Raw genomic sequence first — 16,084 nt, 5'->3', positions numbered from 1 at the left:
AAAATGAGCAAGTGAGGGAGGGTGAGGAGAATGAGTGACTAAGAGTGGGGGGAATGGAGTGAGCAGGGGTGGGAGGCAGGGTGGGGCAAGAGCGTTCGGATTTGTGAGAAGAAAGTTGGCAACCCTGGAGTGGTGCTGTGACCCTGCGTGTCAGGTTGGAACCCTCTGGCTGGGTGCTTTCTGGGCAGCCCTGTTGGTCAAATTATTTGAAATGAATAGTCCCTTCAAATGTAGCCCATTTTTTTCATTAACAAATTCTGACATTTTGCTAATGTGTATTTGTTAGTCAGAACTGTTTGGTCAATTATATCAAAATTTCCAGCCCATGGGTTGTTCGCTTCAAGTTTGTACTATTCTTATTGTGTAATGGGCACATAAATGACACGTTTACACTAAGCTAGGAGTTGGGAAGATGAAATCCTGACCCCATTCAAGTCAATCACGAAACTTGCATCCTGAGTTGGGCCACCATGTGCCACTACGCTACTAAACAACCACCGCCCCGCAGCATTGTTTTTGGTCCTATATTGTAAACTATTTATACAAGGGAACAATGAATAGCACAAATACCCATGGCAAGAAGCAAATAGAGGTATTCATGCTAACAGCCACCACTTTCCAAACTATTGTGCAAACAAATTTGCATATTTGTGATTTGGGGCAACTGCATAAACAGAATCAATCACGTTTGATTGAGGTAGCATGTTTCTGAACACATTTTTATTGTATTTAACTTAGCTCTGAGTACTATGTTAGTTTGACACATCACATCTCTATTTGTGATTCTAGAGATACATAAGAGTTGAGCATATCTTTCTTCCATAAAGCTGTAAAAGAGCATATATAAAGCTGTAAAGGGGAATAAACTCAGATCATGGTGAGCATTTTAAGGGGTCTAGTATATAAACAAGGTACCTTGATGGTTTTCCATCCTGATCTCTGTCCCCTCTCCTTTTTAATGGGAGTCTCTTGAGTTTTAAATATTAAAATTAAAGAAAAACAAAATCCTATCTTGTATATTGATATCTCCTTACATATTTTGTAGCATCAATAAGTAGCTGCAGAAAAGAAGGCATTTAAACCTAAGCTACCATCAGTTGTGTGTGTGTGTGAAAGTAACTATAAGTCTTAGCATTATGAACAAGGTTTAATTTATACAAAATTAAATCAATGGCAAGCACACTTGACCTTGCTCAAAAGCGGGGACAAGAATGTGTGTCAGCACGAACCTGGAAAAAGAATCATGTTATTGGTTTACCCAGACCTACCTAGAAAAATTAACAATGCAGTCTCGTAAAGCAGCATATCACAAACATTTTTAATGGGCAGGCAAAAGACGCGTTCCTATTTCCTTGTCATTAATGTCTACAGTGTCCGTGTTCAGTACATATTCTGTTCAGCAATGTTATTTATCTCATGGATCAAAGTAATTTTTACACTTTTAGCTTAAATATCAGCTGTCAAGCACAGTCTATAGCATTTTTGACAAGACCCTAGTGCACCCTAACCACATCTTTTACAGAACATGCGTTTTTGCAGTCTTCAATTTTCTGTATTTATAAGCAATACCTTAACAAGATCTTCTGTTGTGTTTCAGAAGCCAGAAACATTGTGTCATTAATTAGAACTGCATACAACTGTAGTTTGGAAGACTGAAAACAAAATATCTGGTTTTGAGATTTGTTTACACACTCCAAACATAACTGAGGGTCTACACTACAGAATTAGGTCGAATTTATAGAAGTCGATTTTTTAGAAAGCGATTTTATAGTCAGTTGTGTGTGTCCCCACTAAGCGCATTAAGTTGGCAGAGTGCGTCCACAGTACCGAGGCTAGCGTCGACTTTCGGAGCGTTGCACTGTGAGTAGCTATCCCACAGTTCCTGCAGTCTCTGCCGCCCATTGGAATTCTGGGTTAAGCTCCCAATGCCTGATGGGGCAAACACATTGTCGCAGATGGTTTTGGGTACATGTCGTCAGTCGCCCCTCCCTCCGTGAAAGCAATGGCAGACAGACAATCGTTTCGTGCCTTTTTTCCGTGCAGGCGCCATCCTGCTTTCAGCAGACGGTGCAGTAGGGTTGCAAACCATCATCATCGAACGACCACTTCCGCTGCCACTCTGCTCTCCTGCTGCTATGAATCCACCTTGCAGGTCCTCTACATGACCGTCATCATCCACCGCTTCCACTGCCACTCTGCTCTCCTGCTGGTCTCACAGGGCCCCTTCCACTGCAACTCTGCTCAGCTGCTCTTGTCTCACCATACCATGGCAAGTGTGCCGCCCACTCAGCTGTTGTGTCCTGGCAGCAGATGGTGCAGTAGGTCTGCAAAACTGGTCATCCAACCACAGCTTCCCCTGTCACTCTACTCTTCTGCAGATGCCATACCATGGCAAGCATGGAGCCTGCTCAGATCACCGTCGCAGTTATAAGCATTGTAAACACCTCGCGCATTATCATGCAGTATCTGTGGAACCTGAACCTGCAAAAGCAGGCGAGGAGGAGACGGCGGCGCAGTGACGAGTGTGATGAGGACATGGACACAGACTTCTCTCAAAGTACGGGCCCCAGCAATTTGGCCATCCTGGTGGCAATGGGGCAGGCTCATGCCATGGAATGCCGATTCTGGGCCCAGGAAACAACCACAGACTGGTGGGACTGCAGAGTGTTGCGGATCTGGGATGATTCCCAGTGACTGCGAAACTTTCACAGGCGTAAGGGCACTTTCATGGAACTTTGTGACTTGCTTTCCCCTGCCCCAAAGCGCAAGAATACCAAGATGAGAGAAGCCCTCACAGTTCACAAGTGAGTGGAGATAGCCCTCTGGAAGCTTGCAACACCAGACAGCTACCGGTCAGTCGGGAATCAATTTGGAGTGGGCAAATCTATGGTGGGGGCTGCTGTGATGCAAGTAGCCAACGCAATCACTGAGCTGCTGCTAGCAAGGGTAGTGACTCTTGGAAATGTGCAGGTCATAGTGGATGGCTTTGCTGCAATGAGATTCCCTAACTGTGGTGGGGCAATAGACGGAAAGCATCTCTCTATCTTGGGACCGGAGCACCAAGACAGCCAGCACATAAACTGCAAGAGGTACTTTTCAATGGTGTTGCAAGCACTGGTGGATCACAAGGGACAGTTCACCAACATCAATGTGGGATGGCCGGAAAAGGTACATGAAGCTCGCATCTTCAGGAACTCTGGTCTGTATGAGCAGCTGCAGCAAGGGGCTTTATTTTCTGGTCTGGAAAGTACCGTTGGGGATGTTGAAATGCCTATAGCTATCCTTGGGGACCCAGCCTACCCCTTAATGCCATGGCTCATGAAGCCGTACACAGGCACCCTAACCCCCCGCACACACACACCCAATTCTCTGGGATGATCGCTTCACCCCTCCCCACACCGCGTGGCTAACAGCGGGGATGATTTCTTTCCAGCCACAGGCAAACAGCCCAGCAGGAACGGCCACCTCTGAATGTCCCCTTAATAAAAGTCCCCTATTTCAACCAGGTGACCATGAAATATTTATCACTCTCCCGAGGATAACACAGAGAGATAAAGAATGCATGTTGCTTGAATGCCAGCAAACACCGGGACCACACGCTGCCATGCTTTCTTATGCAATGATTCCAGACTATGTGCTACTGGCCTGCTGTGGTAAAGTGTCCTGTCATGGAGGACGCAATAAGGCTGCCCTCCCCAGAAACCTTTTGCAAAGCCTTTGGGAGTACATCCAGGAGAGGTTCATGGAGATGTCCCTGGAGGATTTCAGCTCCATCCCCAGACACGTTAACAGACTTTTTCTGTAGCTGTATTGGCCGCGAATGCATCCCAAGTCTTCAGGGCAAATCAATCTTTAAACATGCTTGCTTATAAACCGTGTATTATATTTACAGAGGTACACTCACCAGAGGTGCCTTCTCCGCCTTCAAGGTCCAGGAGCCTGGGTTGGGAGGGTATTGGCTCCAGGGTGATAAACAGTTCCTGGCTGTTGGGGAGAATGGTTTTTCCGCTTGCCTGGTGTGTACTATCTTCCTGGTCCCCAAAATCCTCATCCCTGTTGTGTGAGACTCCCTTGCAGGAGTCCACATACAGGTGTGGGGTAGTTGTAGGGGCACCCCCTAGAATTGCATGCAGCTCATCATAGAAGTTGTATGTTTGGGGCTCTAACCCAGAGTGACCGTTTGCCTCTGTTTTTTTGGTGCACTTGCCTGAGTTCTTTAACTGCTGCGGGTCCCTGTTATAGCCTCTGTCCTTCATGCCCTTGGAGATTTTTTCAAATAATTTGGCATTTCATCTTTTGGAACGGAGTTCTGATAGCACGGATCCGTTTCCCCATAAAGCGATCAGATCAGCTCCCGTTTGGTCCATGCTGGAGCTCTTGTGATTCTGGGACTCCATGGTCACCTCTGCTGATGAGATCTGCACGGTCACCTGTGCAGATCAGCTTGCCACACTGGCCAAACAGGAAATGAAATTCAGAAGTTCCTGGGGCTTTTCCTGTCTACCTGGCCAGTGCATCTGAGTTGAGAGTGCTGTCCAAAGCGGTCACAATGGAACACTCTGGGATAGCTCCCGGAGGCCAATACCATCGAATTGTGTCCACATTACCCCAAATTCGACCCAGCGATGTCGATTTCAGCACTAATCCTCTAGTCAGGGAGGAATACAAAATTGATTTTAAGAGCCCATTAAGTCGACAAAAATGGCTTCATTGTGTGGGCAGGTGCAGGGTTAAATTGATGTAACACTGCTAAATTTGACCTAAACTCCTTGTGTAGACCAGGGCTGAGGTTCTTCAAAAAGAGCCACTAAGGTTTGTGGAAGAAATCTGCAGCCAGTTTTAATTCTGTTTGTGTTTTTTTATGTGAAATCACGCAAAACTTGATAGGTTCAAATGACTTTTTGGATTCTTCAAATTCAGCCCTTTAAGAAAACACCAGAGGAGTAGAACCCAAGAGAACTGAAACCAAAGTTTACATGAAGCATCAAAAACAAACTGCTGAGTTTTAAACAGCTCAAACATGTTAAGAAGAAATATTCTCATCATAAAGTAGTTAGGGATACAATGAGTATAAGGCACAATATGAAAATACATTCCCTTCCATTTTTCTGTTTTTATAAGCATATTTATTTTTAAAAAGCTAAACCAATCCAAACAAATTCAATGTCAGTGATTTATAAATCAATTCGAATGAAGTTGCAAGCTTAGATTTGCACAGATTTTACCATGTTTTACAATGTGTTTAATAGCTCCTCTCTATACGACTCTGAGGTGGCCACATCTGGGAATGATGTGTTCAGTAGTGTGTGCTTCATTACCACAAATTTATGGATAAATTAGAGAAGTTTCTTAGAGAAGTGATAAAGGATTCACTGATTAGGAAAAAAAATATACAGGAACAATTATAAATTATTATACCCACCTGTAGAGTTTGGCTAAGCAACAGCTGTGATGGGGGCATAGGAGGAACACAGTTACAGGGTACAGCTATTTAAAAGGAAAAACCCCAACAGGCAATTCCTACTTGCCTTACTCAATAATAAAAGCAACTAAAAGAGAAAAGAATAATTTATGATGGTACATGGGGTTTACCAGTCATGCAGTTGCGGGGGGTGAAACTTGAAAAAGAATTTAAATTGGTATAACTACCAAGGGAAATCAGCAAGAGGGACATGTTTCTTCCTCAGACTGTTGAAGAGTCTCCCACTTGTTTTCCATATGCAAGTATAACATCATGCCCCTTAGGAGGGTCATAGGCAGCAGGGATTCAAACTGGAAGCTCTGATTCCAAAAGCATGAACCACTACTTCCTAGGCTAAACTACTCAAGTTTGTTAGCTAAAACTGTAGCATTTCGCAAACCTACATGCATGGCCCAACCACTATAGGGTGACACAGCACCACATTATGTTAACATGGGTTATATTCAATCATCATTGAAAAAACAGAGCTAGTGAGCTTACAACAGGGAAAAGTCTTCCACAGTCAGAGAAATACACTGGATAACCAAGTCGACTTTTACATATCCAACTTCTATATTTAATAATTGTATGCTTCAAAATAGAACATGGTCATATTTGTACTTCTTTATATAGCTCTTGGTCATTCCTGTTGCTGCATGGATACTAGACTTGATCTATTTAAGTCAGAGTTATTTATTTTATGCTAATCAAGTAGTTGGACAAAAATTGCTCAGGGTTCCCCCAAAGGCTTAGGATAACTAAATAATTCAGCTGTTGTCCGCTGCACACATCAGCTTTTAACATTTTCTCATAAATCTGTTTTACCTAACTCACACTGTTCTTATTTAAATGCTTACTCGCACATGCTGAACAGAGCATATTTCAGAATGTTAACCACCACGGAGGTTAACCTAAGGTTAGCAGGTTAAATATTAGGCATTTCTCTTTAAATCCTGGAGGCTTACATAACAGAGTGAGGAAATCCCAAATAGTAATTGGTCATCTCCCTGCTGATCAAAATAATTGAGACAGAAGAACCCAGTGTCATATACCAAACCATGGAACCTTAATGAATTCTGGGCTAATCCTAAAGTGGGACTATTTGTAAATATGTGCATTGACCTACCTTAAAAGGGAAACAGTTATACTTCTCTGACAGGGACATGGCAATAAACTGTGATTTTTGCTATTCCTAGAATGTAACTGTAATGCAATGATATTCTCTCTTTTACTATGTTCTAAGCTGGTCATAGCATGATGTCAAGAGAAGTCATTTAACTATACCAGACACCTGAGAAGGATGTGTGTTACCCCCCACCTCACAACCTTGGGTGCCTTGTAATGCTTTGCTGAAGTAACTCCCACTTGGGCCACTTAAACAGTTTTCCAGCATGCAAGCCACACCCTCCAGTCAGTACAAGAAATGAGGCCTAAGAGTCAGAAACAGTTACAAGATAAAAGGCTTTTCAGTGCCTAACAAACTATAGAAGATTTAAAGCAAAGTTTCTCACCACATGCTTCCAGAAGCATTACTGACCAAACTTTTCGTGTCAGGATTCCTCCCCCAGAATTCAATGGGTATTTCCTTTGTCTTCTCAGGTGCGGAGAATGAGATTAGCAGGGAGAGAAAGAGGGGTGTTTTGGAGTGTTCACCCGTACTTTTTATAGTTCCAGCCCCTCTTTGGGAAAAAAAATCCAGATAAGGCCCAAGAGACAGGGGGTCTGGTGGAGGAAGGAGATATCATGCTGCTTCTTTGCTAAGATGTAAATCTTTGTGCCCGTCCCCCTTTCTTGCCAAAGAATGGGCACTTGATAGGTGATGGGCCATCAGCTTTGCTGATGCCTACTTAGGTCATCACTTGCCCTTTGTCTTTGAGAAACAGGTTTAGCCACTTTCCAGACTTATCTGGGAAACACTCTTCAGTCACGATTTAAGCTTGTGTACACATTGTACAGATAAAGGCAACTGAGAATTAATAAATGGGGACTTTCTTAGCTCTCCTGTTCATGGACACTTATATAGTTAGTCATTTGTACAGCTAACCACCCGCGGCAAAACCCACATCCATTCCTAAGTGCAAACACAGTCTGGATATTCCCTCAATAGACTATTTTGGTTTCTGTAAAACTAAAAGTTTAGAACTGATGCCTTGGCTCAAAGACTGTTCTGCTCACAAAACCGTCACATGAAAAAGGATACAAGATTAATAGTCATTGACTTTAACTGCTAAAAGCTTTCAGTGAAGACTAAGGGTATGTCTTCTCTACCCACCGGATCGCGGGTCTAGATGCAATAAATCAATCCCCGAGCACTGTCCCGTCAACTCCTGTACTCCAGCACTGCGAGAGGCACAGGCAGAGTTGACAGGGGAGCTGCAGCAGTCAGCTCACCGCAGTGAAGAAACCACGGTAAGTCGATCTAGTACATCGACTTCAGCTACGTTATTCATGTAGCTGAAGTTGTGTAACTTAGATCGATCCCCATCCCCCAGTGTAGACCAGGGATAAGACTTAAACCACAGGAAATACCACACAACAAGAATATCAACAGCTAGTTGCGATTTCAAAACAGGCATCTCTAAAGATGTTAAATTCTGAAAACTACAAAGATAGCCCTCCACACAAACACCTCTCACTATTACTTGTCCTTATTTTCTATTAAATCAAAATAAGTTTTTCATGCTTATTGATTTCAGAGAGCAGAACAATTCATCTGTCGTTTTTCAGGTATCACATATCAGGTTTCCTGATTATTTTCAGGTATTTTGGCAGAATCAATGGCTTGCTGTGCAAGATGCTCCCAGGTGTGGTAATAAAATGTAGAAAGGGATATAATGCAGAATAGTATCCAAGAGAAGTTATAAGGAACAATTAAATACTCATTCTTCAGGGCAGCAGCTATTCACTTGTTGGGAATTCTAGACTGTACATATTTTACAAGAAACAAGATTTATGCAAAATTGAAAGTGAACGGGAGCAGTAAGAGCTCCTAAATAAAAAGAAAAGGAGTACTTGTGGCACCTTAGAGATTAACCAATTTATTTGAGCATAAGCTTTCGTGAGCTACAGCTCACTTCATCGGATGCATCCTCCTAAGCTTACTTTTACCAGCTTAGGTTAAAACTTCCCCAAGGTACAAACTATTTTACCCTTTTCCCTTGGACTTCCACTGCCACCATCAAACATTTATCTGGGTTTATTGGGAAAGCATTGTTTGGAAACGTCTTTCCTCCCAAAATCCTCCCAACCCTTGCACCCGACTTCCTGGGGAAGGTTTGGTAAAAATCCTCACCAATTTGCATAGGTGACCACAGACCCAAACCCTTGGATCTTAGAACAATGAAAAAAACATTCAGTTCTTGAAAAGAACCATTTTAATAGAAGAAACAGTAAAAGGAATCACCTCTGTAAAATCAGGATGGTAAATACCTTACAGGGTAATTAGATTCAAAACATAGAGAATCCCTCTAGGCAAAACCTTAAGTTACAAAAAAGACACACAGACAGGAATATTCACTCTATTCAGCTCAGCTTAATTTTCTCAGCCATTTAAAGAAATCATAATCTAACGCATATCTAGCTAGATTACTTACTAAATTCTAAGACTCCATTCCTGTTCTGTCCCTGGCAAAAGCATCACACAGACAGACAGACCGAGACCCTTTGTTTTTCTCCCTCCTCCCAGCTTTTGAAAGTATCTTGTCTCCTCGTTGGTCAAGTGCCAGCGAGGTTATCCTAGCTTCTTAGCTCTTTACAGGTGAAAGGGTTTTTCCTCTGGCCAGGAGGGATTTTAAAGGTGATTACCCTTCCCTTTATATTTATGACAGTCTTCCTTGTTTGAAATGCAGCTCTAAATTGTACAGAAGAGCTCTAGTCCATTAGTGGTGTCTGTTGTTGATGTAGAGTGCTAACTTTGACTGTATCAAAATGTTTTGTTTCTGGTATACCTTCAAGACAACAGGAAATAGTCTGGAAAGCAACTGCATACTTCTCATTCACTTGAATCTGCATCAGGTCAGGGATCATGCTTTACTGCATACATACACATGGGATTGTTTTGATAGATTGTGGAAGTTCCATGTTCTCAGTTTGTAAAAGCATGAAATATTTTTGTGGGAAGGAGATGTCCATTTTCTAGCCTCTTCTACTGCTAAATATACAAAATTATTTACCCGTTTAAATTCGCCATCCTTAAGAATAAATTGACAATTGAGGGTTCAGATTGTCTTTCATTTCTAGCAATTTGAGAATAGACCTTTTTAGCTTCCCCCACCACAGTGACAGACAGGCAGGCAGACAGACCTGATTCAACAGCCCTCTCCTTGAAAAATATGAGACATTTCAGTCACAATTAAGTTGACAGGCAGAACCCACAGGCCCACAAACCTGTATATCTCCTTAAGAACACCCAGATGTCTGGCTACTTCAGCTCTTGATTCAGTTTCCGCAATATATTCCAAATGGGTGACAGCTGAATGATAGAAAATTATCAAAATCCTCAAAGCTTGTCTACATGGTGGGGTAATGTGCTCTACAGGGGTATGATGTAAAGTGCTGTGCATTAATTGGTCCATATAGATCCTGCTGTTTCACTTTCATGTAGTGCTATTTGAAACAGTACTACATTAAAGCACACTGGGGGACCTTTAGGGTGCACCAGCAGGGTCTATATGGCCCAATTAATGTGCAGCATATTACTGCACTTTAGAAATCACACTTCCGTAGACTGTATTACGTATACAAGTTCTAAGTGGTCTGACCTAAATAGCAACCCATGGCTGTTGCTTCCAAAACAGATTACACTTCCACCAAAATCATTAGCAATAACTGAAGTTATCTTTAAAAGCTTAAAATTGTAATATTTGTAAGGGCTTGTCTACAAGAGAGACTTAGGGACGTTCATCTGAATTTTAACTAAAAAGTGTTAAAGTGGATTAATTGAACTATATTAAACTCCTGTGCAGACACACTTTCAGAAGTAAAATGGATTTAATTCAGTTTAGTTTAATTCACTTCCAAAAAAAAAAAAAAATCAAGGAAACAGAGGTTGAACAGTTCAACCTTTAGTGCCCAGAGGGTGGCAGAGTAGCCTCTGCAAAATGTAAGAGTCCTCAGTTATATTGCAGCTAAATTGAGTCTGAGGTTTTTTCAGAAGATAAGATCTCTCTACTTCATCAGAAAGAAAATGCGTTTTAGACTGTATGGAACTGAAGATCTGCATGGAAAGTGATAGACACGGAATGATCAGAGGGATAGGTTTCCTCATACATATAATGGGCTGGATTGCATGATCGAGTGTACCAAACTGGAATGATTGATTTAACAGTTTCTATCCTCAGTCTTTTAGGATTAATAGTGATGGGTCCTCTTTACTTTCTAGCTGATAAAAATCATGAGAAAAACCTGAAAAGTTATTAAAATGATTTGATTCAGAATGAATATGAGCTCACAATGAGGCAGTTTCCATAAAAGCCACTTTGAACAGTCTGTCTTGAGCAGCTTAGTTTATATGCCCTCCTTTTTACCCGAGTGTGCAGTGTGCACACTTCCTTGTTCTGTTGCATTGCAGCATACCTTCTTCCCGCATGATTTCACTCCCTCTCAGTTTTCACTCTCCAAAATACTGTCAATTTTTTTTTATTATTTAAAAATACAGAATTATGAAACAACAACAATACATGTATTACTACATTAAAGTCTCAGGTCGTTTTTGGCAGACTACCAACTACATATTTCATTAGTATTTCCCCACACCTCCTAAAAGCCTGGCGATATTTTAGCAACTTTTTTTCAGAGTGGAGGGGAGAAAGGTGTAACTAGTTCAGAGAACACCTGTCAAAAAAGCCTATTTTATTTATATAGCCACATATAGATTTCTATACGGAAGATTCTGTCTCAGAGAAAGGTGTTATATTTCCCCATATATACTCTACACATCCTCGGGCAGGTCTTCACTTTGGGGAGATCAATGCTGCTGCAGGGTGCTCTCCAGTCGAACCCAGTACTCTAGCTCCCAGAGAAGAGTAAGGGAAGCTGACTGAAGAGCATCTCCCAACGAAACAGTGCAGTGAAGACACCGGGATAAGTCGACCTAAGCTACATAGACTCCAGCTACGTAATTCAGGTATGTCATAAATATAAAGGGAAGGGTAAACCCCTTTGAAATCCCTCCTGGCCAGGGGAAAGCTCCTCTCACCTGTAAAGGGTTAAGAAGCTAAAGGTAACCTCGCTGGCACCTGACCAAAATGACCAATGAGGAGACAAGCTACTTTCAAAAGCTGGGAGGAGGGAGAGAAACAAAGGTCTGTGTGTCTGTCTATATGCTGGTTTCTGCCGGGGATAGACCAGGAATGGAGTCTTAGAACTTTTAGTAAGTAATCTAGCTAGGTACGTGTTAGATTATGATTTCTTTAAATGGCTGAGAAAAGAATTGTGCTGAATAGAATAACTATTTCTGTCTGTGTATCTTTTTTGTAACTTAAGGTTTTGCCTAGAGGGGTTCTCTATGTTTTTGAATCTAATTACCCTGTAAGATATCTATCATCCTGATTTTACAGGGGGGATTTCTTTATTTCTATTTACTTCTATTTTTATTAAAAGTCTTCTTGTAAGAAAACTGAATGCTTTTTCATTGTTCTCAGATCCAAGGGTTTGGGTCTGTGGTCACCTATGCAAATTGGTGAGGCTTTTTATCCAACATTTCCCAGGAAAGGGGGGGTGCAAGTGTTGGGAGGATTGTTCATTGTTCTTAAGATCCAAGGGTCTGGGTCTGTAGTCACCTAGGCAAATTGGTGAGGCTTTTTACCAAACCTTGCCCAGGAAGTGGGGTGCAAGGTTTTGGGAAGTATTTTGGGGGGAAAGACGCGTCCAAACAGCTCTTCCCCAGTAACCAGTATTAGTTTGGTGGTGGTAGCGGCCAATCCAAGGACAACGGGTGGAATATTCTGTACCTTGGGGAAGTTTTGACCTAAGCTGGTAAAGATAAGCTTAGGAGGTTTTTCATGCAGGTCCCCACATCTGTACCCTAGAGTTCAGAGTGGGGGAGGAACCTTGACAAGGTAGCTGCAGTAGCATAACTTAGGTAGTGAAAGCAAGCCCTTAGTTTCTAACCAACCTAAACTTTTGCACTGCTAATGTACATTATTGATGGTTAAAAAATTAGGAGAGTATATTTTGTATAAACAAACCAATCTGACACCTACTACAGTGAAGGAAAAATAGAGTACACAACAGTATTTTAGAAACACTTTTTAAAACTACACCTCAATCTTAATCAATGAGATCCTAAAACATACATATGGTAGTTAATATTGGTCTTTTGAATTGCTCTCTTTGCTGGTAAAATAGGTAAGTTAGGTAATATTAATTTATATTAACGCACAAACATGTTGAAGTAGTTTGGGTTGCTACACACAACATATCATTCACAAGTCTATAAAAGCAAGACTTTGAAAGTTAACCCACTTAACAGTACATATCTATTCCTCCAACCATCTACAAGCACATACCTTATTACCACAGCTACTGTACACCACAGATCATGCACCATAAATATTCTCTCTCCCACGTATTAATCTTTCTGTTCTTTGCCAGTTTATTCTATCCTCCCCCTCCGCCCCCCAAGCAGCTGTGATGTTTGGTGCAGGGTCATTTGGTTAAAATGTTGTGTGAAGATGCGTTGTTGAAGGGGGTGATGTACGGCAGAAGTCCCTGGGGAGGGGGCAGCAGCAGAGTTAAGTTGGCAGTGTATAGTGTTGTGGTAATAGAAAGGAATGTGCTGATGAACAGAGATGTAATTTAATGGAATGTACTGTTTGGTGGCTTAACTTTTCATTTCCTTGCCTCTGAGGATTTTTGTCAAACATGTTAGTGTAGCAATCTTAACTTTTTAATGTAGTAATTTCATAGGGGTTTTTGTAATGCTTAATTGGTGATGAAAGTCAGCAGAGCCAATCAATGGGAATAATAGTGTAATGGGAAACCATTCTGTTAGAAGCCATGCACAAGTCCTCTGTTATAAGATGAAATCTGACAGTCAACCGTAGTTTCCTGAGGGAAAAAAAGTCTCTTTGTGAGCCCTGCCCCCCATCAATTAGGTTGGCTTATACACTTCCCCATCATTCAAGCTTTCATGCACCTAGCATCAACCCTGCCCCACCCCCAACTACTAGGTTGATTGGGGCACCCATGCAACCAGGTTAGTTTGTATCCAGCCTCCATCAATCAAGTTTGCTTACACATTGCATAATCTTTCAGTTTTAATGAGAGTAATGACTAAAGTGCTTCTAGATCCAACATTAAAAACCCTACACCAGTTGTCACACACATTGCTTTTGTGCGGACAGAATGCTTTTTTAAAGCAATAATCAGCCAACAATGAAAAACAGGACTGCCGAGGGGAAAACATTCAGACAAGTCCAAATCCAAACCCTTCCTATCAAAAGGATATGATAGAAATCAAACTAAAACTACACAGAATTTTTTAAGGGCAGAAAAATTATCCCTGTGTGACATTTCACATGAATTGGCCACCCCCTTTTAGAAAACCTTTTAAGCCTATTTTAAAATGAAATCCCAACTTTAAGATCACTATCAGGCACCTGTAATTATTTTTGGGTCAGGCCTGCAGTTTTTTGAGAAGCCAAATTCCCATTCTTTTTCTGTTGTACTGGGGGGGGGGGGGGCACAACATAGAAATAGACCTCCGACAGAGGCTACACTCAGTGCTTCTGGGAGGAAGGGTATTTGGATTCAAAATATCTTACAAGACTGCAATACTAACATCTGACTCACCACAGACTCTCAAGCATTCTTGTCCTTGGCCCTGTGATATGCAATCCCGAGAGACTCCAAGATAGTTATATGAGCTCTCAGGGCCTCCCCTTACCCCATCAATGAGGAACAACATGTTCCCGTCTCAAGGGAAGTATGGTTAACATGGCCAGCACCTAGAGATTAGAGTTTCCAGGGTTCTGAACAGAAAATTAGGACAATTAACAGAAGTTTCCAGATCACAGGCCCTGGTTCTTGTGGGGGACTTCAAATCACCCTGACATCTGCTGGGAGAGCAATACAGCAGTACACATACAATCCAGGAAGTTTTTGGAGTGTGTTGGGGACAACTTCCTGGTGCCAGTGCTGGAGGAATCAACTGGGGCTGTGGTCCTCTTGATCTGCTGCTCACAAACAGGTATGAATTGGTAGGGAAAGTAGAAGTGGATGGCAACCTGGACAGCAGTGACCATGAGATGGTTGAGTTCAGGATCCTGACAAAAGGAAGAAAGGAGAGCAGCAGAATATGGACCCTGGACTTCAGAAAAGCAGACTTTGACTCCCTCAGGGAACGGATGGGCTCCCTTGTGAGGCTAATATGAGGGAGAAAGGAGTCCAGGAGAGCTGGCTGTATTTTAAAGAAGCTTTATTGAGGTCACAGGAACAAACTATCCAATGTGCAGAAAGAATAGCAAATATGGCAGGCAACCAGCTTGGCTTAACAGAGAAATCTTCGGTGAGCTTCAAACACAAAAAGGAAGGTTACCAGAAGTGGAAACTTTGACAGATGACTAGGGAGGAGTATAAAAATATTGCTTGAGCATGCAGGGGTGTAATCAGGAAGGCCAAAACACAAGTGGAGTTGCAGCTAGCAAGGGGTGTGAAGGGTAACAAGAAGGATTTCTACAGGTATGTAAGCAACAAAAAGTTGGTTAGGGAAAGTGTGGGACCTTTACTGAATGGAGGCGGCAACCTAGTGACAGACGATGTGGAAAAAGCAGAAGTACTCAATGCTTTTTTAGCATTGGTCTTCACAGACAAGGTCAGCTCCCAGACTGCTGCACTGGCAACACAGTATGGGGAAGAGGCAAACTGCCCTCAGTGGTAAAAGAACAGGTTAAGGACTATTTAGAAAAGCTGGACATGAACAAGTCCATGGGTCCAGATCTAATGCATCCAAGGGTGCTGAGGGAGTTGGCTGATATGATTGCAGAGCCACTGGACATTATCTTTGAAAACTTATGGCAATTGGGGGAGATCCCGGAGGATTGGAAAAAGGCAAATATAGTGCCCATCTTTAAAAAAGGGAAGAAGGAGAATCTGGGGAACTACAGACTGATCAGCCTCACCTCAGTCCCTGGAAAAGTCACAGAGCAGGTCCTCAAGGAATCCATTTTGAAGCACTTGGAGGAGAGGAAGGTGATCAGGAACAAACAACATGGATTCACCAAGGGCAAGTCATGCCTCACCAACCTGATTCCATTCTATGATGAGATAACTGGCTCTGTGGCTATTGGGAAAATGGGAACATGATATATCTTGACTTTAGCAAAGCTTTTGATATGGTCTCTCACAGTATTCTTGCCAGCAAGTTAAAAAAAGTATAGATTGGATAAATGGACTATAATGTGGATAGAAAGCTGGCTAGACCATCGGGCTCAATGGGTAGTGATCAACAGTTTGATGTCTAGTTGGCAGCCGGTATCAAGTGGAGTTCTGCAGAGGTCTGTCCTGGGGCCGGTTTTGTTCAACATCTTCATTAATGATCTAGATGATGGGATGGATTGCACCCTCAGCAAGTTTACGGATGACACTAAGCTGTGAGGAGAGGTAGATATGCTGGAGGGTAGG

This window comes from Eretmochelys imbricata, chromosome 9 (assembly GCF_965152235.1).
Source record: "Eretmochelys imbricata isolate rEreImb1 chromosome 9, rEreImb1.hap1, whole genome shotgun sequence".
Taxonomy (NCBI): Eukaryota; Metazoa; Chordata; order Testudines; family Cheloniidae; genus Eretmochelys; species Eretmochelys imbricata.
This window is presented reverse-complemented; position numbering follows the sequence as displayed.